Raw genomic sequence first — 26,023 nt, 5'->3', positions numbered from 1 at the left:
ATCATGACCTGTGCTGAAGGCAGACACTTAACTGATTGAGCCACCCAGGCTCCCCTCCTTATGATTTTCTTAATAACATTATCTTTTCTGCAGCATACTTTGCCGTAGGAATACCGTATGTAACATCTGTAACATACAAAATATGTTTAAATTAACTTTATGTTGTCAGTAAGATCTTCAGTCAACAATAAGGGACTAGTAGTTAAGTTTGGGGGAAGTCAAAACTATATATGGATTTTTGACCATGTGGGGGGTCAACACCCCCAACCATCAAATTGTTCAAAGATCAATTCTACTGTTAACCACCATTTTCCAAGCTCCTCCTGAAGGCAAGCACTTCACACACAACCAGTGTTTATAATAACCTTTCAGGGTAGATATTAGTGTTCCAAATTTGTGTAAAGGTTCACACAGTTGGGAAGTGGCAGAGGCAGGATACAAACTCAGGTCTCTCTGGCTGCAGAGCCCATGCTCTTCCCATGAGATCCGACCTCCTCTTTGGGCACCTGATCCTTAAGCAACATACTTTCAACACTGGTGCCCCACCCTTAATATTTTAATTGGTTGGTACTGATCCTCCTTGCAAGACAGTAAGTAGCCAGGTATATGTAGAATATGACATATATATTATATCATTTCCTAAGCCAAATCCTGTATTAAATTCAGACTTATTATCCAAGCAATCAGTAGGTGAGGATCCTGGCTACAGAAGGAAAGGGAAACCAAGAAGGGGAAGAAATTAGATCAAGGCTGAGATGTTCACAGCAGCTCATGCTGAACAGGTGCTTGCTAATAATAACTTTGTTCATGTGAATTATAAAAGGATAGGTTCTGAAAATATAAGACAAATCTTATCCACTTAGAAGTTCTGACTGAGCCTTAATAATCGCAAAAGAACCATTGTCACAGAGCCAGTGAACCAACAGTGGAAAGCCTTTATTTTGTATGGGGCTTTGCCATAAGCTTCATGAGGAACTGAGGGGTGCAGGGCAATGTTCCCTGATGGGAGATAGAATAAAAACAAAAATAATAAAATATATTTCATGCATATCCTATTTCATGGAACCTAGGATGATAACAACCGTATGATTCAAGTGGCTTTACGTACCACAAAGAAAGAAAACGTGCTAATGAATATAATTGGGAGAAGCCACTCATTATAAACTATCCTGATTTCAGAAATACTGAAATGCAGGAAAAAGCATGTCTTAGAATCAAATAAATATTATATATAGCAGAGAGAGAGAAGAAAGAGGACTCATTAATGTTCATCTCCAAGGCCAGGAGTCAAAAGAAGTGTTTAGATAACCATCTCTGAATTCAAATGTAGCCATCCCTAATTGTTATATGTCAACATCAGATTCACTGTGACACAATTATTAAGTATTAAGAAAATATCAACCATATTTTTCCCATGAGAATATTTTCAACTGTGCGGCAGAAAAGGAAGATGTCTCAAACACAAATTTGTTCCAAGTTTGCATCTGCTCGTTCCTATGAGATTTCTGTAGTGAAAATGAAAATCAAGTTGCATGCTTCCTTCGCCTGTTTTCTCCTTTTTTCTTCGTGATGCACTCATTGTTTAAGAGAAAAATTCTCCATACATTAAAAAAAATGTTTTTGCCACTCAGAAAATGTCTTTCTATAGGTCATTCTTGTTCACTAACATCATTCTAATCTCCCATCATGGAACTGAGAGTCTGAAAATGTCAACATTATATGTCAAGAACTTAGAAGACATAGATTTCTAGGTTGGACATTGCAGTTCTGAGACAGTGAAGTGTACTTTATGAAGAAATATGCTATATTGTAACCTTTGTGCTATGGGCATCTGTAACTCAGAAGGCTTGAGTGGCCCTGGGGGATTGAACATACCATTCTTCACTCAAACCTCCTCTCTGAAACCTGGGCAATACTCTCCTGCTAGATCGTTTGGTCTCCTTATTTACAATAATTTTAACCAAAAAATGTTAGAAGTTTAATTAAGCTAAGGGAAAGGAAAATTCACGGCCATTACTTTTTCAGCAGATGACATGGTTACTGAACGTTCTCTAATATGGCAGTTGCTTGAAACCTCTTGAGGTAATTATCTTTCTATTTGGGGTCCTCAGGGATATGAGTGCCACACTATCTTAGTGTGAACTGCTCACCTTCCTAACTGGCACAGTCATCTGGCTGGTGTGAATTGCTGTTTTTTCCCACCACCCTTGGATGTCCCAGGACAGTGGTTCTTAGTATAATTTTCTGCTCACCGCATGGCAGTTGTTGGATGAGGTTGCCATAAAAAACATAACTCCTTTTTGCATTTCCAGATTATTCATCCATTAGATCACATATTGAGTACCCTCTATTTGTTAGACAACTCTTCTAGGCACTGGGATTACACATGGAAAAATGCTGTCTCTGCCTTTGTGGAGTTCATTTCAGTGAGAAGAGACAGAAAATAAGCAAATACTTAAGTAAACATACAATGTGACAGATTATAGTAAGTGCTGTGGAAAAAAGAAAGCCAAGTAAAAGGGCAAGGAAAGGGACTTACTGCTGAGGGCTCCGTAAGTAAGAGGATTTTTTTTTTAAAGATTTTTAGGGGCGCCTGGGTGGCTCAGTGGGTTAAAGCCTCTGCCTTTGGCTCAGGTCATGATCCCAGGGTCCTGGGATTGAGCCCTAATCGGTCTCTCTGCTCAGCGGGGAGCCTGCTTCCTCCTCTCTCTCTCTCTCTCTCTCTCTCTGCCTGCCTCTCTGCCTACTTGTGATCTCTGTTTATTTGAGTAGGGAGAGGGGCAGAGGGAGAGAGAAAGGCAGACTCCCTGCTGACCAAGGCTCAGCCAGGGCTCTATCCCAAGATCTCGGCATCACGACCTGAGCCAAAGACAGACGTTTAACCAACTGAGCCACCCAAGTTCCCCAGTAAGAGGATTTTTGAGCAGAGACCTAAAGATAGTGATGTTATGTGGGGGAAGAACATTCCAGAAGGTAGAGCAAGTGGACTCTATTATAACCTTATGAATTAGACAGAAGGCAGGGGACAGATGAGGGTAGAAGGTGTAGGGTTTGGAAATTTATTAAAACTTTGAAGAGTCATTTAAAGGTATCACAAATGTCTTTTTACAAGAGAAAATGAATGTATACGTATGTTCCAAGTTTTGAAAGCTGAACTTTATTTAATCAAGAGTAAGTCTTGATTTCTTAAGCTCACTATTTTAAAATCAATATTAATACAGCAAACAAATATGTACTGTTGAAGAAACTTATTGAAGAATAAGAAAAAATAAAGCTTGTTATTTCTAGTCTACACAGATCTCTAACATGTAAATATGAGTGAAGTATTAGAAATGTCACCTGCATCATCACCTCTTTGATATAGTCATTAGAATTATTGTATTTTTACTAACACATGTTTATAGAAGGCATTGGCAAATTACAGCCTGTGGACCAAATCTGGCCCACCATCTGTTTTTGTATGGCCTGCTAGCTAATAATGGCTTTTATAGTTTTAAATCGGTAGGGGAAAAGATCAGAGGAAGAGTAGTATTTCATGATGTGTGGAAATTATATGAAATTTAAATTTCAGTGTCTTTAAATAAAGTTTTATTGGAACACAATCATACTTGTTCATTTATTTATTGTCTATACCTACTTTAGCACTACAGAGATAGAATTGAGGATTGTGATGGAGCCTATTCGGCCTGCAAGAACTGAAATATTTACTCTCTGGTCGTTTACAGAAAAGGTTTGCTGACCCCTTGTTTATAGCAACCTCCCTATTTTCAAATAATATAGATGTAGATGTCTTGAGTTTGGGAGGTAGCATCACTGAGATAGTATCACATATGTTAAAATGTATCTATTTTAGATGTACAATTTCATGAGTTTTTACAACTATGGTGGTCATGAAACTACCACCAAAGAGATACAGAACATTTCCATTACTCTAGCGGCTGTCACATGGCCCTTCGAGGTTAATCTCCTCAGTCTACTGACTGCTGACAATCACTGATCTGCTTTGTATTCTCAGTATTGTCCCTTTCCTAGTACACTATATAAATAAAGTCTATAGTCCTTTTTTTTTTTTTTGGTGCTATGCAGTATTAGACCATTCCTTTTTATTACTAAATACTATTCTGTTTTATGGATATACCACAATTTGTTTATCCATTCACTTGTTGATGGACATCTGGGTTATTTCCAGTTTGGGGATCTTATTAGTAAGGCTGACAAGAATATTCACATATATCTTTGTGTGGATATACGTGTTCATTTCATTTGTACAAATACCTAGGAATGGAATTATTATTTCCTAGAGTAGGTTTTTAAGAAGCTGGTGACCTCTTCTTCAAAATGATTATACTATTCCCAGCAAGAATAACTGAGAGTAGCAGTTGCTCTACACCAGTGGCAACACTTGGTATTATCAGTCTTTTTAATTTTAGTTATTCTGGTGGCATATGGTAGTACATCATTTAATTTTAGGTTTGTTTCCCTAAAGACTAATGGTTTTAAGCATCTTTTCAGGTATTTGTTTGCTGTCCATATATCTTCTTTTTCTGTTCAAACCTTTTGCCAACTTTTTACTAGGTTGCTTATATTCTCTTGAGTTGAAGTAAATTTTCATATATTCTGAATACAAGTCCCTTAGCTGGTATGTTTTTGCAAATATTTTCTCCGAACATGTACCTTGACTTTTCATTTTCTTAATGGTGTCTTTTAAAGAGTAAACACCTTTAATTTAATGAAATTGAACTCAACATTTTTTTATTTTATACTTCATGCTTTTCAAGTCATATTTTTAAAGTTGTTTGCTTAACCCCAGATCACTAAGCTTTACTCTTATGTTTTCTTCTAGAATTTTATGGTGTTATGTTTTACATGTAGCTCTATGGTGTATTTTTGTGTACAATGTTATATAACTAATGAGATTTCTTTCTTTTTGGCTTATGGATATCCAACTCTTCCAGAACCATTTGTTAAAAAGATTATCCTTTCCCACTGAATTGTCTTGATACCTTTGTTAAAAAAAAATTAATTAACCACATAAATTTGGGTATATTTTTGTACTATCCTGTACTTCCTATTCTAAGTACGTCCTATTATGTACTTTTGATGTATATATCAATCTTTATGCTACCACATTGTCATTATTACTCTATTTTTTAAAGATTTTATTTCTTTTTTTGACAGAGAGAGACACAGTGAGAGAGGGAAACAAGCAGAGGGAATGGGAGAGGGGGAAGCAGGCTTCCCACTGAGCATGGGGTCTGATGCAGGGCTTAATCCCAGCACCCTGGGATCATGATCTGAGCCAAAGGCAGATGCTTAACGACTGAGCCCCCCAGGCATCCCATTACTATAGCTTTATAAAAGGTCTTCAATCAGGTAGTACAAGTACTCCAACTTTGTTCATTTTTGTAAAATTGTTTGGCTACTATAGATCTTTTGCATTTCCATATATATTTCAGAATTGATATGTCAACTTCTTAAAAAAAAAAAAAAAAGCCTGTTGGACATTTGATTAAGATGCACTGAATTTATAAACCAGGGTATGAAGAGTTTGCTATCTTAACAAATTTTAGTCTTCTGACCATTAATCTGATATAATTCTCCTTTTATCTGGGTCTTAGAATTTTCAGGTTCTTGGTTTTCCATGTATTTTGTTGAACTTATCCCTAAGAATTTTATGTTTGCCACTGTTTTAAATCCTGTTTTAAGTTGTAATTTGTAATATTCATTGCTAGTATATAGAAATACAAGTGAAATCCATATATTGATTCTTACTCTGCAAACTTACTAAGCTTACTTATTAGGTCTAATATGTTTTTAATAGATTCCTTAGAATTTTCTACCTAGAAGACTATATTGTCTGCAAACAAGGATACTTTTTTTCTTTCCAATCTCTATGCCTTTTACTCCCGGTCCCTGTATTATGGGCTTGGCTAAAACTGATATGGTGAATTCAACAGTGTTGAACAGACTTGATAAGAGTAGGTGTCTTCATCTTGTTCTCAGTCCCAAGGAAAAGCGACACTAACTTATAGGAGCACAGAAAATTTAGGAGCATAGAGAACGTCATTTGATAATAGCTCATGTCTTCTTTTGGCTCTGCCTTCCTGTATATTATCTCTCCATCAGCCGCATGTTCTTCACATGGAGTTCCCAGCAGCTTTTGGCACACATCTCAGTGTCCCGCTAGTGCCGTGATTAGCAACCATGCATGATTTTGCTCTCCTCTCCCTCTGGCGGCATGTGGCAGTGTTGGGAGAAATTGGGGTTGTTACAACTGGAGGTGGGGGGTTGCCACCAGCACCTAGTGGGTCGAGGCCACGGATGCTATTAAACATCTTATTATGCCCAGGACAACCCCTACACAACAAAGAATTATCTGGACTTCGATGTCAATCGCGACACGACTGAGAAATGCTGTAGTGAAAGAGCTTCTCCCTCCAACAGTTTTAACCCAAGGCCCAGGACTGAGTCTCACTGGACGAACTTTTGTCACATGCTCATCATACGGCCATCTCACACGGCCAACCACCATGGCCAAAGCCTTCAAAACACCCATTGGGCAGACTTGGGCCAATATGGGCTGACATGTCACAACTACCTAAATTTATGCACCAACTATGAACATAGTATTTTGGCTTACCAAAGTTTAAATTACTGGCTGACACCAGAGGAAGGGGGAAATGATGCTGGGAAAGCAAGAAAACCAGACGTTCAAAAGACCACCCTTGGGAGAGGAGATGTGTAAGACCCTGAGCCAGATATATAGGGATTAAAGTCCTATCAGGGACTGGAGGACCCGTCTGGCTGACAGGAGACTCTGGCTCATGCCTGAAAGGGGGTCATGGGGGACACTCTGATGTTCACAGGAGAACGCTGGGGCCCACCAGCCACTGAACCTGTTCACGGCACGAGTTCATTCCCAGCCTCACTGTCACAATTTGCCCCAGGAGGGGAGTGAGGGGGACTGATGCTCTGTGAATGAGCTCAGCAACCAGAATAGACAGAGGTGGCCCGTGGAGGGCTTTAGTAACTCCAGATGTAAAAGTACAGGGAAAGACAAGGATGGTCCTGTGGGAATCTCAGACCCACACCAAAGGCACCGAGCATTTCTTGTTCATATTCTGGTGTGGGGAGTGTTTCCACCAATGAACCAGATTAATAAAATTTATCTTTTAGATAACTTCAAAAGCTGGTCATACTGTGATATGTGGTGATTATGTTTCAAGCTCCTTTTATTCTCCACCTCTAGAGAGAAAACAGGCTGTCCGCATTTCCTGACAAGCTTCGTGTAAGCCTGACACTTACTTTTTAAAAAGATTTTATTTATTTATTTTTGAGAGAGAGAGAGAGAGAGAGAATACAGGAGCACGAGAAAGGGGAGGGATAGAGGGAGAAGCAGGCTCCCCACTGAGCAGAGAGCTGGATGTGGGGCTTGATCCCAGGACCCCAGAATCAGGACCTGAGCAGAGGGCAGACACTTAACCGACTGAGCCACCCAGGATACTTAAATGATGGCTCCATAGAGCCTTATGCTTTTCTCTCATTCAGGATTTTCCAACAAAAGGCATTCTCTGGGGGGGAAAGCTCTGATCAAAGACCCATAAGGTAATAATACCACCTCCATTCCACATTTTTCCATATAAAAAGTTAATAAACCTTCAGAAAACACTATGAAGAAATGTTGCTGGAAAAAAAAAGAAGTTAATTAAATTACCTTTATTAGGTACAGGAAAAAGAAGTGATTTTTTTTTTTCTTTTTGTCATTAAGGGTGAGACAACTCTCCCAATTTGGGGGTCCATCTAGATAAAAAATATTGCAGAAATAGGAGTTTAACACCAATTCATAGTGAATATTTCTGACTTAAAAGGCACTGAAGGACAAGCATATTTGTGTTATGAAGGTTTTGACCTGAATACTCGTAAAATGGGCTTTCACCACTATTCATTTTCTGTCTGGTTTCTAAGGGGATTGGGTTTTTGAATAAGAGAGCAGTCTGGAATCAATTTACAAGGTGCACATGAGGACACGGCAAGGTGGGTACTGCCCAAGATTATTATTTTACAAAAGACACCTCAAAAGCAATTTTCCACTGACTTTTCTCTGCACTAGAAAATCAGACAGAGGCTCCGGGAACATTTGAAGAGTTAAAATAGGGTAAGTGGATTAGTATAATTCCCTGATGACTTTTTCAGTTTTATGTAGGAAAGATTTTGAAAGTATTCATTCGCCAACCTGACGCATCTGGAAGCCTCGCAGTCTAAAGGCAGCTTTACGTTCTCTTGGACTGTTTGCCCACATTTTTATTTCTACAAGAAGTTCAGCCTTCATTTCCGACCCCTACCTAACCCCTGCCCTGCCCCCCACAAGCCAGTTTTTGAATAAAATGTCAGGAATGCCTTGTCAACAGAAGGAACCTTAGGAGAGAAAATCAGATTGTTGTTCATTTTTACTTCTTTTTTGCCTTAACTTCTCCCCACCTCATCCCATCACCAATACTCTTTCTTTCAAACTATTGGAATTCATTGTTTCAAAGACAAGAACAAAAACAAAACACCTCTGCTTCCTGGGTAAAGCGGCAGACCAGTAGTGTTCCGGGGGCTCTTGGTGGTAGAAGACCCTGGGGAACTCCTTCCTGTCCTATGGGGTTGGGGGGAGGAGTGGTGATCCTCTGCCGCTGTCTTCACAGGACAGTGGGCTCAAGGGGGTCAAGTGTGAAGGAGATAGGGAGAAACTGGTGGCTTAGCTGCTCCCTTGATATCTTTGAAAAGAGGATTCTTGTGGCAAGGGACAAAAACCCCTCTGGATTTAGCACAGGGGGAACATGTTGGTACTGTTGTACCTGGTCTCAGGGACAAATACATTCAAAGAGTTAAGCCCTGTTGAGCCCCTCTTCCAACTCTGTTTCAGCTGCTCTTACCATGAACGGCTCACTCCCTCAAACCAGGTTTCTCCCCCAGACTCTCCCTTCAGCTGCCCCAAACTCCAGGACCCATTCTTCTTGATCAACGGAGAGCAAGTGCTCCACTCTCTCACTCTAATGTTTGAAATCCCAGGGCGGTCCACTTCTCTGCCCCATTTGGGTTTCATGCTCACATTCTGTAGCCCAAGAAGCAGAGAACACGATTGACAACTCACAGTAGGACCAAAGGTTGGAGGGAAAGAAGAAGCACTTCCTCAAAACCTGTTTTTTGGGTTTGTTTTGTTTTACTTTGGTTTTTTTTTTTTTTTTTAAGATTTTATTTATTTGACAGAGATCACAAGTAGGCAGAGAGGCAGGCAGAGAGAGGGGAAGGGAAGCAGGCTCCCTGCTGAGCAGAGAGCCCGATGTGGGGCTCGATCCCAGGCCCCTGAGATCATGACCTGAGCAGAAGGCAGAGGCTTAACCCACTGAGTCACCTAGGAGCCCCCTCAAACTTGTTTTTGAAGAAAAGAATGAGTTCCAAATCTGGATAAAGAATATGCCACATCTTTAAGATTTGTGAGATATGGGGGCGCCTGGGTGGCTCAGTCAGTTAAGTGTCTGCCTTCGGCTCAGGTCATGATGCCAGGGTTCTGGGATTGAGCACCACATGGAGCTCCCTGCTCAGCAGGAGGCCTTCTTCTCCTTCTCCCACACCCCCTACTTGTGTTCCCTCTCTTGCTGTATCTCTCTGTCTCAAATAGATAAATAAAATCTTTTCAAAAAAAGAATTGCGAGATACTTCCCCCCCCCCACATTTTAATGTCTCGGAAATCGTGATCAATGTCATGTCATGTTTAATTGGCAGCATTTCTTCTTTTTTAACATTATACAAAATATATTTTATATATACATATTTATATATGATATATTAATGTTATATTATATGTTATACAGTATTAAATAATATATATTTTTATAAATTACATAGCATTATATATTTATATAATTTTATATTTTATCAAATAGAATAATGTATATATTTTATATTATATACAAAATAGTGGTTCCAATGATATTTTATATTATATATAAAATATAAAATAGTAGTTTATATTATATATAAAATAGTGGTTCGTCTTATAAAGGGCGGTATCTTGGCTTCAAGGAAACAGGGTATGTCTGGAAGGCACGTGAAGGTCAAGAGGAGAGGAAAATAGGAGCAGACAAAGGTAACAGTAGACGTGACTGCCTGGATGGGAGAAAATACCAAGGATCAAAACCTCAATACTAAGGGAGGGAGATAGAGGTTAATGCCGTGCAACACTGTCATGTTTTTGTAGACAAAGAACCTGAGCTTCTGTCACTGACTCAGACAAGTTGCCTGGGGGAAATTGTTCCGCTCCTGGAGCCTTTGTTTCCAGCTTAGGAGCTGACAGTTCGGTAGCCTGCCTACTTCTCCGGAATGCTGTAAGAGCGAGAAGGTGGACAGCCTGCTGGGTGTAGGTCTCTTACCTACCCTTCCGCCCCGGCAGTCTTCAGGACAGTTCCTGGGGCAACAGCATCTTTCTCCAGCCCCGCAGGTGCCCCAGGAACCCCTTGTCGGGAGCTGAGCATTGCGGGCATCCCGCATCCCTGGTCTTTGGTGCTCCCGAGCCCCTTCAGTAAAGATCCTTGCTCTTCTTGCGTCAGTCCTAATTGCTCCGAAAAGAGCAAAGGGGCCACGGAGCTAGCTAGCCGCAACCCCAATGACTTTGCAGGCCCTCCTGCCGTGCCCTCCAAGTCTGTTTTCAAGATTTATCTCCACTCAGAATTAACGAGAAGGGGGAGGAGGGGAGGGAAATGCTAAATAGCCGCGTCGTGTTACAAATTAAGTTCGGTTTCCACAGTGGCAAAACACACGGGGTGCATATTAACCAGGCGGCGTGTGGCGGGGACTTCTCTGAGGGTTGTTTTTGCTTTTTGTCTCTCAAAGGCTTTCCAGAGCCAAGGTCCTTGCAGCCTCTTCTGGAGAGATCCAAGTCTGGCGGAGACAAGCTGACCGGGTACATTCTCTGACTTGTTAAAGCAGAAAGTGCCGATGTTCCAAGTGTCAGGGGAACCACATGGTGCTAATGAGGCTGGGAGATAGTGTGGGGGCGGGGGAGGGTTTGAGGTCCCTGTTCTCCCCATGCTGGGGCCCTGGGGTAGCTTGTTGAGGAGAGAGAACATAAGACCCCATTAACAGCAGCTGAGTGGTTATTCCCGAATCCCCCTTCCATGCACCTGTCAGAGCGTTGCCGTGGATCCCAAGGAGTGGGCACCGCCAGGCAGGCTTTCCACTGCGTGAGGGGAATGTGGCAAGAAAGGGCAGCGATGCACAAGACGCATCTATCTTATAGACACAAGCCTGTAAGAAAAAGGGATGCATCATCCTTCATTCCAGGAGGACTGTGAGCAGTGGGACTGTAAAAGGTCTGCCCTTCTTAGAGACCATGTTCCCAGGCTCCATTTAACTCTGTGACTGACGTGCGGTGAACACCAGCATCGTGGGCGTCATGTGTCATTGACCGAACGACACATGACTCATCTAAAGGACAAGAGATTCTGCTTCCTGCGGTAGTTGGTAACCGTGGTGTGCGTGCAGTCTCCCATTTCATGGCATCATGGACTGTGGGGACATTTATTCATTTATTCCAACACTCATTCAACAAGTATAATTATTGAGTGTGCCTACCATATGTTCAGCCCCGTTTGAAGCCCTAGGGATGCGACAGTAAACAAAACAAATTAAAAATGAAACAAAAATCAGCTCCCTCTTGATGAAGGCTCCGTTCTGGTGGATATGGGTAGATCAGCCTCTCCAGCACCCCCTCCTATGGTGTGGGCATTGCAGTGTTCCTCTGGGGAGCCGTTCTCGGGCTTTGTGATGGAGATGAGGCTGAGGAATCCTTGTTCACAGAAGCAGGTGCACTGCAGGCAAGCTAAGTGCCCTAGATGGTGTTGGAAAAGGCTGGGGTGGGGGATGACAAGCTGGCAAGGTGGAAGTCTAGAACTGTGGTCGGCCACCTTGGCCACCATGCTGGGACAGGTGTCTGGGAATGAAGGAGACCCAGAGGAAAGCCAAGCTGAGCAACGGAGAGAGAGAGATCCAGAAAATTAGCATGCTTTCCATGAACCAACAATTTCCATTTCCTATCTAGCCAGTTTGAGTTGGGTTTGTGTTATCTGCCACCAAAAGATGCCTCACTTAAAGCATCTGGGGGTGCTGGGTGGAGACATAAAATCGGAGTTGGTTTTCTGGGGCTCTCTTCTTCTTTAGGGCACACCTTTCCCAGAAAAATCCCGCATGCACATCGAGGCTATGGCAGTCCGAGGTCATCCCCCCAAGGGTGTTCTATTCCTTTAACCCACTGGGTTGAGAGCACAAATTTCCCCTAGTCTGGCACTCAGGTCCCATCTCTTTTCACAGGGAGACGACGGAGTGTAGAGGGAACTACTAGCCTTCAGAGGCCAAGGCAGCAGGTTCTGAAACCCATCCTTGCAATGTACGAGCTGTGTGGCCTCAGTTTCAGCATCCGCTAAATGGGAATTCTAGCCCCATCCTCCTGGCCTCATATGTAGGAGGAGAAGCATGACGAACAGGTCTCCCTTATTTCCATTCTATCATTTCTCTCCCATCTCAACACTTCGCATGTCGGACCTATTGTAACAAATGGATCAGGTCGCTGAAAGTACATGAGTGAAACAAACAAACAAACAAACAAAATAGGGGTTCCCCAAGGAAAGGCCCACTATCTATCCACCTTTACAAGGGGTTTTTAATCTGGCTCAGGTCCACGCCAATGTTCTGGGCCAGCTTCTACCCCGTAGCCCGGAAAATTAATGCAAGAAAGGTTAGTAATGAGACCAAGGTGAAGTGTGTTTCTTTCCAGGGGTATTTACGTTTTCAGCTGGAATTGTATCTTACTGTAAATGGATGGCTCTTAATTATAGGCATTAAGTGGGGGTTGGAGGGAGAGAGTTATGCCTGAGAGAGTTATGCAGGCATGGGCGGAGGGGGGGGGGACGTCAACCACATCAGTACCCACAGGCGCTCTCAGTGGGTGAAGCCAGCACTAGTGTGTGAACTGTTGCCACCACGTGCTCTGATCTCCCCCCAGCTCCTCTCTGAAATAAACCTGTGTGGTTGGGGCCTCGGCGTCTGAGCCACCATTCCCACTGCAGTCACGGGGAGAGTGAGAAGCCGAGCCCTGCCCCGCTGCAGAAATGCCAACCCTCCTCTCAGCTCCTCTGGAGGCTTGGCGTCCTAATGATCCATCTGTTAGCGGCAGTGACTGGGGCTCTGACACAAAAATCAAGGACAGTGGAAGAGGTTTCCTGGTGGTCGATGGGGTGGCACTAACGGCGTGTCTGCAGGGACAGCAGTACCAGGGTGCGGTGGGATGCCCAATGCCCTACACCCACAGGGTCAGCAGTGTAAGCGAGGATTGCAACACGTGCAGGGCTCTCCTTCCTGCATGCTTCCGGGAGCGCATTGCTGGGGCTTCTGAATGTAGGGCCTCTCTGCCAGCTGCTCCGGACCCCTCAGTGCCTCTGTGAATTGAGAACTATAAGCTCAGTAAGTTCATTTCTATATCAGTTGGCGAGAGTAGATTTCTGTGGTTTGCAAATCAGAATCCCCCATAAACACCTGTCCGTAAAAGACTTCCAAATCTCCATCCCAGGGCTGACCTCTCCTATCTTCTGAACTTCTCTTGTTTTTAGCCAAGAATCCCCACTTGTATCTTCCAAATTTACTCAAGATCGTGAATTTCTTCCTGAATGTCAACTCTTCAATTTCACATAATCATCAACGGTTTCTCTGGTGCCCAGATTCCTCAGTCGTAATTAGCGTCCTATGAATCTAGTCCTTGGCTCCTTTTTTTTTAAACAGCCTCCAACCACACTGCCCCTCAACAAGCCTAGCTAGGCAACAAGTATTTAAGGCATGGCCTTCGAGGGGGCCCAGCCCAGCGCACAGACTCTCTTTTTTTATAGTTCCCCCAAACCACCCCAGATTCTCCTCCAGAAGCATGTCCATCTTGTCCCTGAGGTATCAGTGACATACTCCTTGCTTTGGGCTGGTTTTTGTCCACCCTCCTTCTTGGTGTGTCTTCCTCTGATGTATTTTGAATCACCTCACGTCTCTTGTCAGACACCCACAGTGGTGCGTGACAGTGTTGCAAATCCAATTAGGACCTTGGATAATATGGCCTCACGGGCCCCTGGCAAGTGCCTCTCTTGGCTTGCCTTCATCATCTCTAACTAAAGCACCACCTTCAACTTGCGTTTTTACCGAGACAGCCTGCCCTTGCGGCTCCAACCCCGGAGCCCCCTGAAATACGACAGGCCTTTCCTCATCCAGAATGCCTCTCTAGCCCAAGTCACACAGCAGAAGGCTCCTGGGAGGTATTCTCAGAGCAGTGCCGCCAGGCTCCAGATGTTCTAGAAATCCCAACATCCTCTGGGCACACGCATTTTTTCCCCAATCAGTTTTTGTTGTTTGCGTGTGACACAGTTGGGCATTTTTAATTTATATTTCGGTAGGTGTGGATGTCTGTGTGTGTCTGTGTTTTCTACTCTTGGAGACCATAGCTTCCTCAAAGGCATAGACTGTGTCTCTTATTTCCAACTCTCTTGGCATGCGGTTAGAATGACAATGGTGTTATTAATATTTTCATTTTGCTTTATTGCTTACAAAGTGCTGCCACAAATGTTATAAAGTCCTCACAGCAAGTGAAGACCTTAAATTCCGGCTCAGGCAGACCTAATTACGTCCTGACTCTACAACTTAATACAGGCCTGTGTCTCGGTTTGTTCATCTGTGAACAGGGCACGATGATGCTTCAGAGTTCATAGGGTTGCTGTAAGAATGAAATAAGTCCGAGTGAGAAAAGTGTCTAGCACATAAAACAGGCCCAGTTAGGAGTATTGTTATTGTTTGTTGAAGTAACTGCCTTCATTTTACAAATGAGGAAAATGAAGCTCAGAGAGGATAAGCAATTGGCTTAGGAACTTGAAATTGCAAGACGCTTGGGTGACTCAGTTGGTTAAGCATCTGCCTACCACTCAGGTCGTGATCCCAGGGTCCTGGAATCAAGTCCAGCCTAGAGCTCCTTGCTCAGCAGGGAGCCTGCTTCTCTCTCTGTCTGCTGCTCCCTTTGCTCGTGCTCTCTTGGTCTCTCTCTGGCAAATAAATAAATAAAATCTTAAAACAAAACAAAACAAAACAAAAAAAAGAACTTGAAATAACCAAAGGGCAGACCAGAATATAGAATAGGCTCTAAGATGCTATGGCATCTGACCCCGTGTACTGTTAGGATCCCTGGCAATTCAAAGCATCATGTACTACTTGCTGGGAGATCCAGATGGACACTGCAGAAGTCTGTGCAGGATCCCAGAATAACCCAGAAGGACTGGAGTCTTAAAAAGCAACTACGTAAAGAAGCTGGGGTAGGTTACTCTGACAAGAAGGTGTGAATTGACTTATACTTTTAAAAAGTGAAAGCACACTTTCCCAAGAGGTCAGAAATGCTGAGTCAACACCTCTAGCGTGGGCTGCCAACTGCTGCAGACAGAAGTAGAGGGAAGCTGCTGGGGCACAAGACTCTGCTCTTGCACACTGAGTTTGACACTATTTCTTATTCCATTTTTTCCTCATCGGTGAGGAGAAAGGGTGGCAATGTCCCTAGTGCAACTTCCCAAGGAACCCATCCCATCAATCAATATGTCACTCTTCCGTTGTCATGATATATAGGAAGGAAGGAAACACCCACTAGCAAAGAACAGCGCCATTTTTGAAAAACAATAAATTGTCCATGAGGACATTCTAATTGAGAGGCCAATTTTGTGGGGCTGTGAAGGGAGCACAGGGCTTGGCACACCATGCGCTATGTCACCCCGGGGGGCACCCACTTGGCCTTGGGGGCTCCGTTTCCTTACCCGAGCAATGGGGATAATAATCCTCATTATGGGATTATCATGGGGATTACATGAGTTTATACACTGAACCACTTGGCATTATATCCAGCTTATAACAGAGTCTAAGATGTTTTGTTTTGTTTTTTAATTCTGGGCTCTGCTCAGGGTCACTCCTGATTCAGTCCATTCAGTGATTTCCATGGAGCTCAACAAACCTGGGTAGGGATAAGTCAAGAGTGTCTTCTCTGTGGCTGATGGCTCCCTGTGATGTTAGGAGCTAGTCTGAGCCCCTTGCTGGCTTCTGAACACCCAAACCCTGAGGAACATAGCCTATTGTATTTTACTTTCCTTTTAAAATTTGACATATAATCTTCATACAAGAAAGTGTACAAATCTTAATTATATAGCTCAAAGTATTTTTACCGTATGTATGGTAAAATGACAATCAGGGTTGATTATCATGATCCAGATTATTCTAGAAATTTCCATTACCCGAGGTTTCCCACTGCCCATTGCAGACAATACCCCTCTACCTCCAGAGATAACCACTCTTCTGGCTTCCATCATCTTAGATTTGGTTTGCTTACACTTGAAGAATTTTTTTTAAAAGAAAGAAATAAAAGCACTCATGTTTTCATTTTTTTTTTAAAGAATTATTTATTATTTGAGAGAGTGGGGGAGGAGCAGAGAGAGAGAATCTCCAGGAGACTCCCCGCTGAGTACAGAGCTCAATGCAGGGCTCCATCCTCAGACCCTGAGATCATGACCTGAGCCAAAATCAAGAGCTGGTCCTTAACCAACTGAGTCACCCAGGCGCCCCAGCACTCATGCTTTTAAATCACCTGCCACCATCACCCAGGGCAATTTCATTTTAACCTAAGATTCTTCTGAAATTGAAGAAAGAGTTGGGAAGGGAAAAAAAATCCGACTGATGTGGAATACAAGGGATTAGGAGACACAGAGCTTTGGGAAAGGGTACCCGTAACCTGAGGAAAACCCTGGGGCCAGAGGGAAAACTATTCATGGCACAGAGGTGTTGACAGCTTGGATGGTGAATAAAGGAGTTCTGCGTACTGGGGGCTGCATTCTCACTAGCAGAGACCTTCCAAGGTGGTCTACGCTGACATCAGAGGGGATGGATTAAAGAAAGCCCGCTAGGTAGAAAGTCAGTTTGCCAATTGTCTGCATAGATTAGCAAGCACCTGCTGTCATCAGGCCTGAAAACAAGCCTCATGGGCGGAGGGGGTTGACTCCAGGGAGGGTGAGATGTCCAAACGCCACGAAGAGGGGAAAGAGGAGGAAGGAACAAGGCGACCCCAGAGAGTGTGCGAATGACTGCTCCTGTTCAAACAGCTCTACACAATCCTTAGACTTCCAGAGAATCTTCCTCTGTTAAAACTGTGAGGGGATTGCATTAACTATGCATGATTCTTCTGTTGACACTTGGGTGATCTGTGCTGATAGAAGGGAAGGAAGGCCAACCTCTTAGACTCTGTGGCCAGGGACCACACTGCGCTGGGCTGGAACAATGGAGGGTCAGGGTCATCCCAGCCAGCTCAGGAAGCCATTGTGAGACCTATCAGGAGACAGAGCTCCCCCCACCCCCAACTCCCCTCGCTTTTTCTTCTCAAGCCCAGCCCCCACTGAGAAGGAGCTCTAAGCAGTCAAGCTATGGGCCAAGTTGCCCTGGGCCAACTTTAAGACCTCTGGCCATTGGGGAGGGATCTAAGGCTTTGGCCTCTAATCCGGTAGCCAAACAATTAGATTCAATTTATCAAATAGAATTAGCCTGAAAATAGGTAAAGATATAAGGCTGGTAGTTTGACTGATGCTCTTTGATGCCTTTCTTCCTTTCCACTGACTGAATTCTCAAAGCTGTGGGAACACTACAGCAGGCTCCCCCAATTCTTTTTTTTGGCCTATATACCTTTAATGAAGGAAATGTTAAGCATGGCCCAAAATACGCTCATCTGTTTATAAATTACAGACACAGACTCCTCTGCCAGTGTGTTCCGTACAGTAAAAACAACGAAAAGAAAATCTGAAAAATGAGGTGAAAGATGAAATAAATAATACTCTCAAACTAATTCTACTTTCTAACAGGGAAAAAATACTTTTGCTTTAGTCAAAAAGAATTAATATGTTTTAGTAGGAGCAGTGGTTCAGTAAATCTTCAACCCGTTGCGATAAGACAGTCTAGGGGAAAAGAGTTCAAGTCTTAGTTTGCAAGACTGTCAGAGCTGACAAAATTCCTTCACCGAGGGACATAGAGACAAAAGAGATGCACCCCTAGCTGGAATCGATAAATCATGAGAGTTTATTTTTTTAGTCTTCTCTGTAAATCATGCAGATTCTGTTGAAATATGGTCTTGAAATTTCTATCTTCCTTGATGTCTGTCAGTTGCTCTTACAAAGTAATCTTGAACTCCTGTCATGCTATTAGTATTCTCAACAAATGAGTTCAGAACCCCCCAGAACTCTGCCTGGAGGCTCTTTAAACAGCTTAGAAAATTTTATTTTCAACTTTTTAAAAGAGTGTGGACCGACAGCATGTTTATACTATTTGTGCCAACAGGTGACAAATTTAAACCATTTCCAAAATGCTCTTTTCATATAGAAGTTTCTTTAGAAAGACTTTCTTACTTGTTAAAATGTCACCTTTATCTCTAGGGGACAGGTGAAGTATGCTTATTGTTTCAAAAAACTCTGCTTCATGACGTTTGTCATCATAGTAAAGGTCTGCAAATACAAAACATTTGTTTCTTGTGAGAGAAAAACGTGGAACTTAACTTTAAGTTTGACAAATCTATTCAGAACTTTTCCATCACCGACGAGTGGTTCAAAATGTTTTCATGATCATTCTCCATCTCAATAAGAAGTATTGCTGATTCTCTAGTCTAAGATACCATAGCAACCAGGCAGGTGTGAAGGGCAGAGGCTCTCAATATCTGAAAAGGGCAGAAGGATGAGGGCACCGTGGCCCATCCTCTGCCTTGGAGAACTGCTCTCTACTTACGGGGTGTCTCCCATGCTGTGTGACAAGTAACCCTTTGACATTCAGACTGAGGGTGCCAGTGATAAGCCACATAATACATTTTTGTTTGGGTTTTAGATGAAAAATAGATATATAGAGAAGCTTGAAGTGTCCTAGTGGCTCACATCTCATTTTGGAAACATGTTAGTCTTAAGTTGGCTTAACTTTGAGTCCATACAGTTCATCACTCTAGTTGTGAGATGTTGGGGACATTTTGCAACTTTAGTCTGCATAGGATCCCTCTTCAAACTTGGGATGATGGCAATACTGACCTCATAGGCTTGCTGTGAGATTACATGAAGTCTGACATGAAATCACTTAGTATGGTGCCTGGTACAATGAAAACTAACTATAATAATGCTTGCAGTTCAGGTTCCATTCATTAAGAAGTCCACTTTATTTTTTTTTAAGGTTTTATTTATTTATTTGACAGACAGAGATCACAAGTGGGCAGAGAAGCAGGCAGAGAGAGAGAGAGGAGGAGGAAGCAGGCTCTCCACTGAGCAGAGAGCCCGATACAGGGCTCGATCCCAGGACCCTGAGATCATGACCTGAGCCAAAGGCAGAGGCTTTAACCCACTGAGCCAACCAGGTGCCCCAAGAAGCCCACTTTAATCAGACTTTGCCAGAAAGAGTTTCTTGAGATAATCTACCATTCATTCCCACTCCATTTCATCCACTATCCCAGGTCTGACTTTGGGTATGGCAAATACATCTCATTGGATCTCACATGTTGGATCACATTCCGTAATAGTAACTGCCTGGAGCACTGTGTTGAAAGGCACTGTGTTGTTGAGTCTAAGTTCCATGGGGGGAAAAGTGCTGTGATTGATTAGCAATGTCTGTGAGAGGCACAGGAGGAGGAGATGGTAGCAAGCTGTCCCAGATACTACTGATCCTTATCTCACTTCTGGGCACCTTCAGGACCAGGAGATTGCGTTGATCTTCCCCACATGACCAATCCCTAGCATAGTTTCTGTAATATATCAAGGAGTCAAACAAGGCTTGTTGGATAAAATGAATATATCAACAAATGGTTTTACCATTTGTTACTACCATCTGTTACTTCCAACACCTCCATTAGCTTGAAGGAAAGTATTGTCTTCTAAAAGAAGTTTGATCCTAAAGACCTTCCCATGGGGGTTTGGAGTTGGACCAGCCAGTCTGACCAGGTACTCAGGTTGAAGAAGAGGCTACGGAAGGAGGGGTATGGAAGAAGGTGACCCCGAGGACAGCATGTGAGTGGGATGTGGGCAAAGTCCATGTGAAGCTTGTAGGACACAAACTGAAGGCTGACAAACTTTAAGTCCCATTATAACAAAAGTGACTGTCCTAAATTCTGTGAATTGGACAAAGGAGTATTATATATGCTTTTAAGCCAATGTTTTAAAAAATCATTGGATAACAGATACAAAAATATTTCTGTAAGTATGAGAGGCTTACAAATCACAAGGGTAGCTAGTGAGCATTCAGTTTTGCTGCCTGTGAAGGTGTGATTCTATGCTGGAGGACGGTGGCTGGTTTGTAAGAAAAACTTACTCTGTGTGGTTTGGCCAAAGAGACAGCTATGAAGTTTAAGGATTTGTAGAAATATGGAAGGAAGGGATCTTGAAGATCAGACCAAGGAGTCCAGCCTTAGTCTGCTTCACCATCCTACCACCAATGTGCCATGGAGATGACCTTGTCTTTTCAAACTATAGTAAATTGACCTTACAGTTGATTCTTGAGCAATGCAGGGTCAGGGGCACTGACGCCCTACACGGTCAAAAATCCATGTTAACTTTGACACCCTCCCCCCAAACTTAACTACTACTAACAGCTTACTCTTGATCAGAAGCCTTTCTGATAACATAAACACCTAACACATATTTTATATGTTATATATATTATATACCGTCTTCTTACAATAAAGTCAGCTAGAGAAAAGAAAACGTTATTAAGGAAATCATAAGAAGAGAAAATATATTTACAGCACCACAAGCAAACTCACACAGTCCAAACCCATGTTGTTCAAGAGTCAACTGTAATTGAGTTTTAGACACTTAAAACATTTATTATGCCCTCTTAAGCTAAGCCAAGATTGCCCGGGTATTATAAACTTCAGCGAAGAATGACTATAAGCTGTGTGTACCCATATAAAACAGATATGTAGTTATACATGTACATTATAATTAATGTAAAATTACAATTTAATGTCCGCCATTTATTGTTGAGTAATGTTCATCATTCACTATAAACAGGCAACAGAAAACACCCACTCGAGTTGTTAAGCATGCCTTTGATTTCCTGACTCTTTTATGGTGGCTCAGCAAATTAAATAACTCAGTGTTCTCCTCTGGAGGAGAGAGATTTTCTTGTTGTTTGTTTCATAATGAACATTAGTCAACCCTTGACTAATGTTGGATATGAAGTTACACATTAGCCATGTATTAAATATTGTTTGTTGTGTGTACAGAATGTAACTGTGCAAGGTAAGCTTCTTTTGGCATTTGAGAGAGCCCAATAAATAGCACTTCTCTTCCAGGATCAAGTTCTGAGCCAACTGAGAAATCACACAAAAGAATAAGGCAGCCAAGAAACTAAATCACCTTTTTCTCCCACTGATGGAGCTGATAACTGGAGAATGAGGTTTATAGATGCAACGAGACTCCAGAATTAGGCAAAGCAGCTTACCCAGTCAGAGGCAGATGCAATCTTCAGATGTAGTCCACATGTAGTCGGATGTAGACCACAGATGTAGTCCTCCCAGAACTTACATCATGGAGGAACACGAAAGAACATGCACACCTGCAGAAGAGAAAGAGACCTGAGTTCCAAGCCCTGGCATCACCTTCCAGACTCACGTATAGACGAATTCTCCATGTACCTCTTTTCCAGTGGTCTTGAAGTTGTGCAAGGGAATGGTGTCAAATTCAGAAGGACAACAGAAGGTCATCAAAATAAGCTGATTAAGATCAAAACATGCAGGAAATATGTCATTATTCATTTGAGTAATATATTTGAATATAGGCTCTGGGAGAATCAGAAATTTTTTGTTTGTTCACTGCTATATTCCCAGTGCTTAGGAAGATTACCTGGCACATATAAGGTGTTCAACAAATATTGACGAAGTGAACAGACAGGCAGGAGTAAGTGAGCAGGCAGAGACAATATTACCCATATAGCTCCCTCCTCATAGAAAGAAAAGGCCTTCCTCACACATCTAGAAGATATTTTTAAAATAACAATAGCGGGTGGCTGTGTGATGGACATTGGGGAGGGTATGTGCTAAAAAAGTATGTGAGAAAAAAAAATCTTAAAAAATTAAAATAAAAAATAATAAAATGAAATAACAATAGCTGTCCTAGGGGAAAATTTTTTTTTTAAGATTTTATTTATTTATTTGACAGGCAAAGATCACAAGTAGGCAGAGAGGCAGGCAGAGAGAGAGAGGGAAGCAGCCTCCCTGCTGAGCAGAGAGCCCGATGCAGTGCTCGATCCCAGGTCCCTGAGATCATGACCAGAGCCGAAGGCAGAGGCTTAACCCACTGAGCCACCCATGAGCCTCTAGGAAAAAAATTTTTTGAGTGGACAACTTCGCCATCACATTATTTCATAGAGTTATTTGTGGTTAAAGGAAAAGAATGGTATTGTCCACTAATATTTACTGGACAGATGTTAGGTATCAGGCACTGTCCCAAGCCTTGATGAGTGTGAACCCCTCTAAATTTTGCAGCAGTTATTTCAAATAGGAAACATTGCTGGTCCAGTTTAGGAATGTACAAAAGGACAGTGCTATAACAAAGTCAAATCCAGACATTTGAGTTCCTGAGCTCATCCTATTAACCACCACACATCATTTTACCTTTGAATCACACCTTTTTTCCCTCCCACTCACGTGTGCGCTCACGCATCCTTCGATGGAATTGTTTTCGTCTCTGTGTGACTTAGTTTTCACATCTATAAAAAGGTGGTAAGGACACTAATTTAATACAGTGGGGCTAAATAAAATAATGAGTGTTAGACACAGCACAATGCTCGGTCCATAGCAAATGATTTATAAAGAGCTGTTCCTGTCTGCCTTGTTGATGTTGACATTGCCTCCATTGCAAAGTCTCTGTCCCAGGCCCCATATTCATCTCTAGAACGTCCCCTCTTGGGTCCACCCAGATGCAGTCAGCTGCAGCAGGAGTGATGGGCTCCCACATCCATTCTCTGTCTGACAGGGCTACGGACTTAGTGGGTTCTGAGCTCTGCTTCTTCCCAAACACATGGTCTGGATGGTCTTCCCGTGGTCAACTCTAACTGTTGCTGGGCCTTGCTTTCCATTTTACAAAGGAGGCCAACACCTGTCCAGTCTCTCTTCTCAGGGTGGTCATGAGAGCACACACAGGGTTTTCTGTGAAGGAGAAAAGCACGTGACAAACTACAGGGCTGCGGGTATAGGTGCAGAATGAAGGCTCCTGTACGGAATCAGCTCCTTTCCAGTTCCAGAAGAGCCCACAATCCACGCTTCTCTTCTCTGACCAAAGCTGTGAACCAATTGTGATATAAGACAAAAGAGCAAGGCAGCCTGGAAACCAAAATGTCCCCTTTAAAATTTACCGAGAAAGCTGTTATTGGAGAATGTGACTTACATATGCAGGCTTCTGGATATACTGAATTCTGGAAATAGGTAAACCAACCTAACCCAGTCAAAGACAGTATGTCCCTCCAGGGGTCAAGGTTATTTAAGTTAAAAAGATGATGCTTGCAAGGGCATAGGGCTCGTGATCCAAAAAATGTGCATTATTACTATTGTCATTACTAAGGAATTTGGCCAAATGCAAATGTGGGAGCTTGGCATTGAGTAATGTCATACAATCTGCCACTGTCTCCTAGGCTAGGGAGTAATGTCTCCACATCCTACACAGAAGGCTCTGCATGTCTTGCACCTCAATTTCCATTAACCCTGGAGGAAGGGAAAGAAAAGTCAGATTCCTTCCCGAACACACTAATGCACCCACCTGCTTTCCCCCTAAATCTCTATAAGACGCAAACGCTCCAGGAATATATTGGAAACTTTTGGAGACATGTGATTCCCAAAAACCCATTCATCATCAGTAGTCACTAAGGTGTGTTTCAGTGTTTTTCTAGAAAGATTTTGAGGTAGAATTTTTTTTTTTCTTTCCTTCTATCCTTCCTGCCTGCTTGCCTCCCTCTCTCCCTCCATTTCTTCCTCCCTTCCTTCTTTCCTTCTTTCCTTTCCTTCTTTAGCTAAAGAGCTGTGAGCAGGAGTAGATGGCTTGGTTTCAGAAAGGCGCCAAGGTGAATTAACACTGATTCCCCTGAGGGAAAATGTAAAACTGCTAATAACTTGTTTGCAAAGGTAGGCGAGGTGGAAAGTATAAGCTTAACGTTCCCTACAAGCTGCGGCTTGCTCTTCCGGGAGGAGAGAGTGCTCTCAAGGGTTCCAGAATACATTGTGCACCTGCCATGTGCCTGCTGGCCAAGTCCATCGGCTCTCCCTCTCAATTATGATGCCTTTGGAAAGGAGCCTCAAGACCGTGTCTTACCTCTGGCATGGGATGGTTGGGACTTGTTAGCTGTTGAGGGTTTCTCTTGCTGTGGGGACCACATGGTCCAACAGGACCGAACCTGCCTGGAGGAGATGTTACAGGCAGGTGGGTAGTCGGATGGGGAACACGGGACAGTAGGACCCTGGAGGACCCTATTCACAGAATCACTTTCCAACCACAGTCATTTTATACACTCAATTCACTTCACAGCTCTGAGGTCTGTCAGAGATGATCTTGTTTCCTTCTTTATCTATCTATCTATCTATCTATCTATCTATTTATTTTATTTTCTGTCTTCCCCACGAGAATAGGAAGTCCCAGGAGGGCGGTGGCCTCATCTGTCATGTTCACCACGGCAATGTCTATGTCAAGGTCACAGTCTGAATCACAGTAATCAGGAAGTAAATATTTGTTGAATGAATGAAGAAATGAACCCTATCTACACGCTCATTTTACTGAAGAGGAGACAAAGCCACAGAGTGACGTGACTGTAGTCACACGGGTGGCGGATGGATATGGCCTAGAATCCGGTTCCTCTGACTCCGAGTACCTTCTCAATGCCCAGCTCCTTCAGGGCTTGTAATCACACGTCACCTTCTCAGGAGGCCCAGCCTGGCCTCCATATGAAACACACCATCCCCTCCAGCCAGCCAACATTTCCCATTTCCCATTTCCTCCCCGGCTCCACACTCCACACTCCACACTCCACACTCCACACTCTGCTCACTGCCACCCCCGGCCTGTGAGCGCTGTATATCTTACCTTGCTCTTGTTTGTCCCTACCTGGAGGATGGAGGCTGCATGGGAGCAGGGATTTGGTCCGTGGGTTCATTGCTGTGCCCCCAGCCCTGAGCATAATACCTGACACATAGTAAATAACAACTACTTGCTGCTGAAGAAAGAATGAGCAGGACTATGGTCCTCAGCCTTCAGGGAGTCGAGAGGATACACTCTCTGAATGACGGATATGACCTCAATGAGTAGCGAGTAGATAGAACTTAGACACTAAACTTGTGTTCTCAGTACCTCTCGGGCAGGTTTAGCCTGGGTCTCCATTCTCCCATCTGTGTGATGGGATCACAGAATGACTATATGATACCATTTCTCTAGACCCCTTTACATGTGTCTGGCATCTAGTAGGTGCTCAATAAGTGTTTTTCCCCTTGCCCTTAACCTGTCAATAGGGTTCCTGGACCTCCGAATCCAAGGAAAACATAGGCAGCCCCTTGAACAGAGTTCGGAGAGGTAGAAATTATGAGTAAATGGGGAGCGGAGGAAGATCTGTGAGATAGCACCTCTCTGCTCCCCTTCATGTCTTGTCTGAGCCCAGGAAGCATGAGGCACACTCTATTCAGAGGGCAGAAGGCAATCTGTTCATTATGGAGAAAGGAGAAGCACTGGCATGCTGGGGATTTTCCCACCCGATTCTGGAAGCGTTTGCCAAAGTGGTGCAAGTCAGGAAGGGGTCCTCTGCAAAAGTGAGAGTGGAGCCAAGGGAGCCTCTCTGCACTGATTCTGAGTTATGGACAGCTTCCCACCTGTCTTTCTGTTTCTAGGCCTATGCTGCCATGTGACCAGTGACATGCCAACCAAAATGACAGGTCGAGAGT

This window comes from Mustela putorius, unplaced genomic scaffold (assembly GCF_011764305.1).
Source record: "Mustela putorius furo isolate JIRA1106 unplaced genomic scaffold, ASM1176430v1.1 tig00000430_pilon_pilon_pilon, whole genome shotgun sequence".
Classification (NCBI taxonomy): Eukaryota; Metazoa; Chordata; class Mammalia; order Carnivora; family Mustelidae; genus Mustela; species Mustela putorius.
This window is presented reverse-complemented; position numbering follows the sequence as displayed.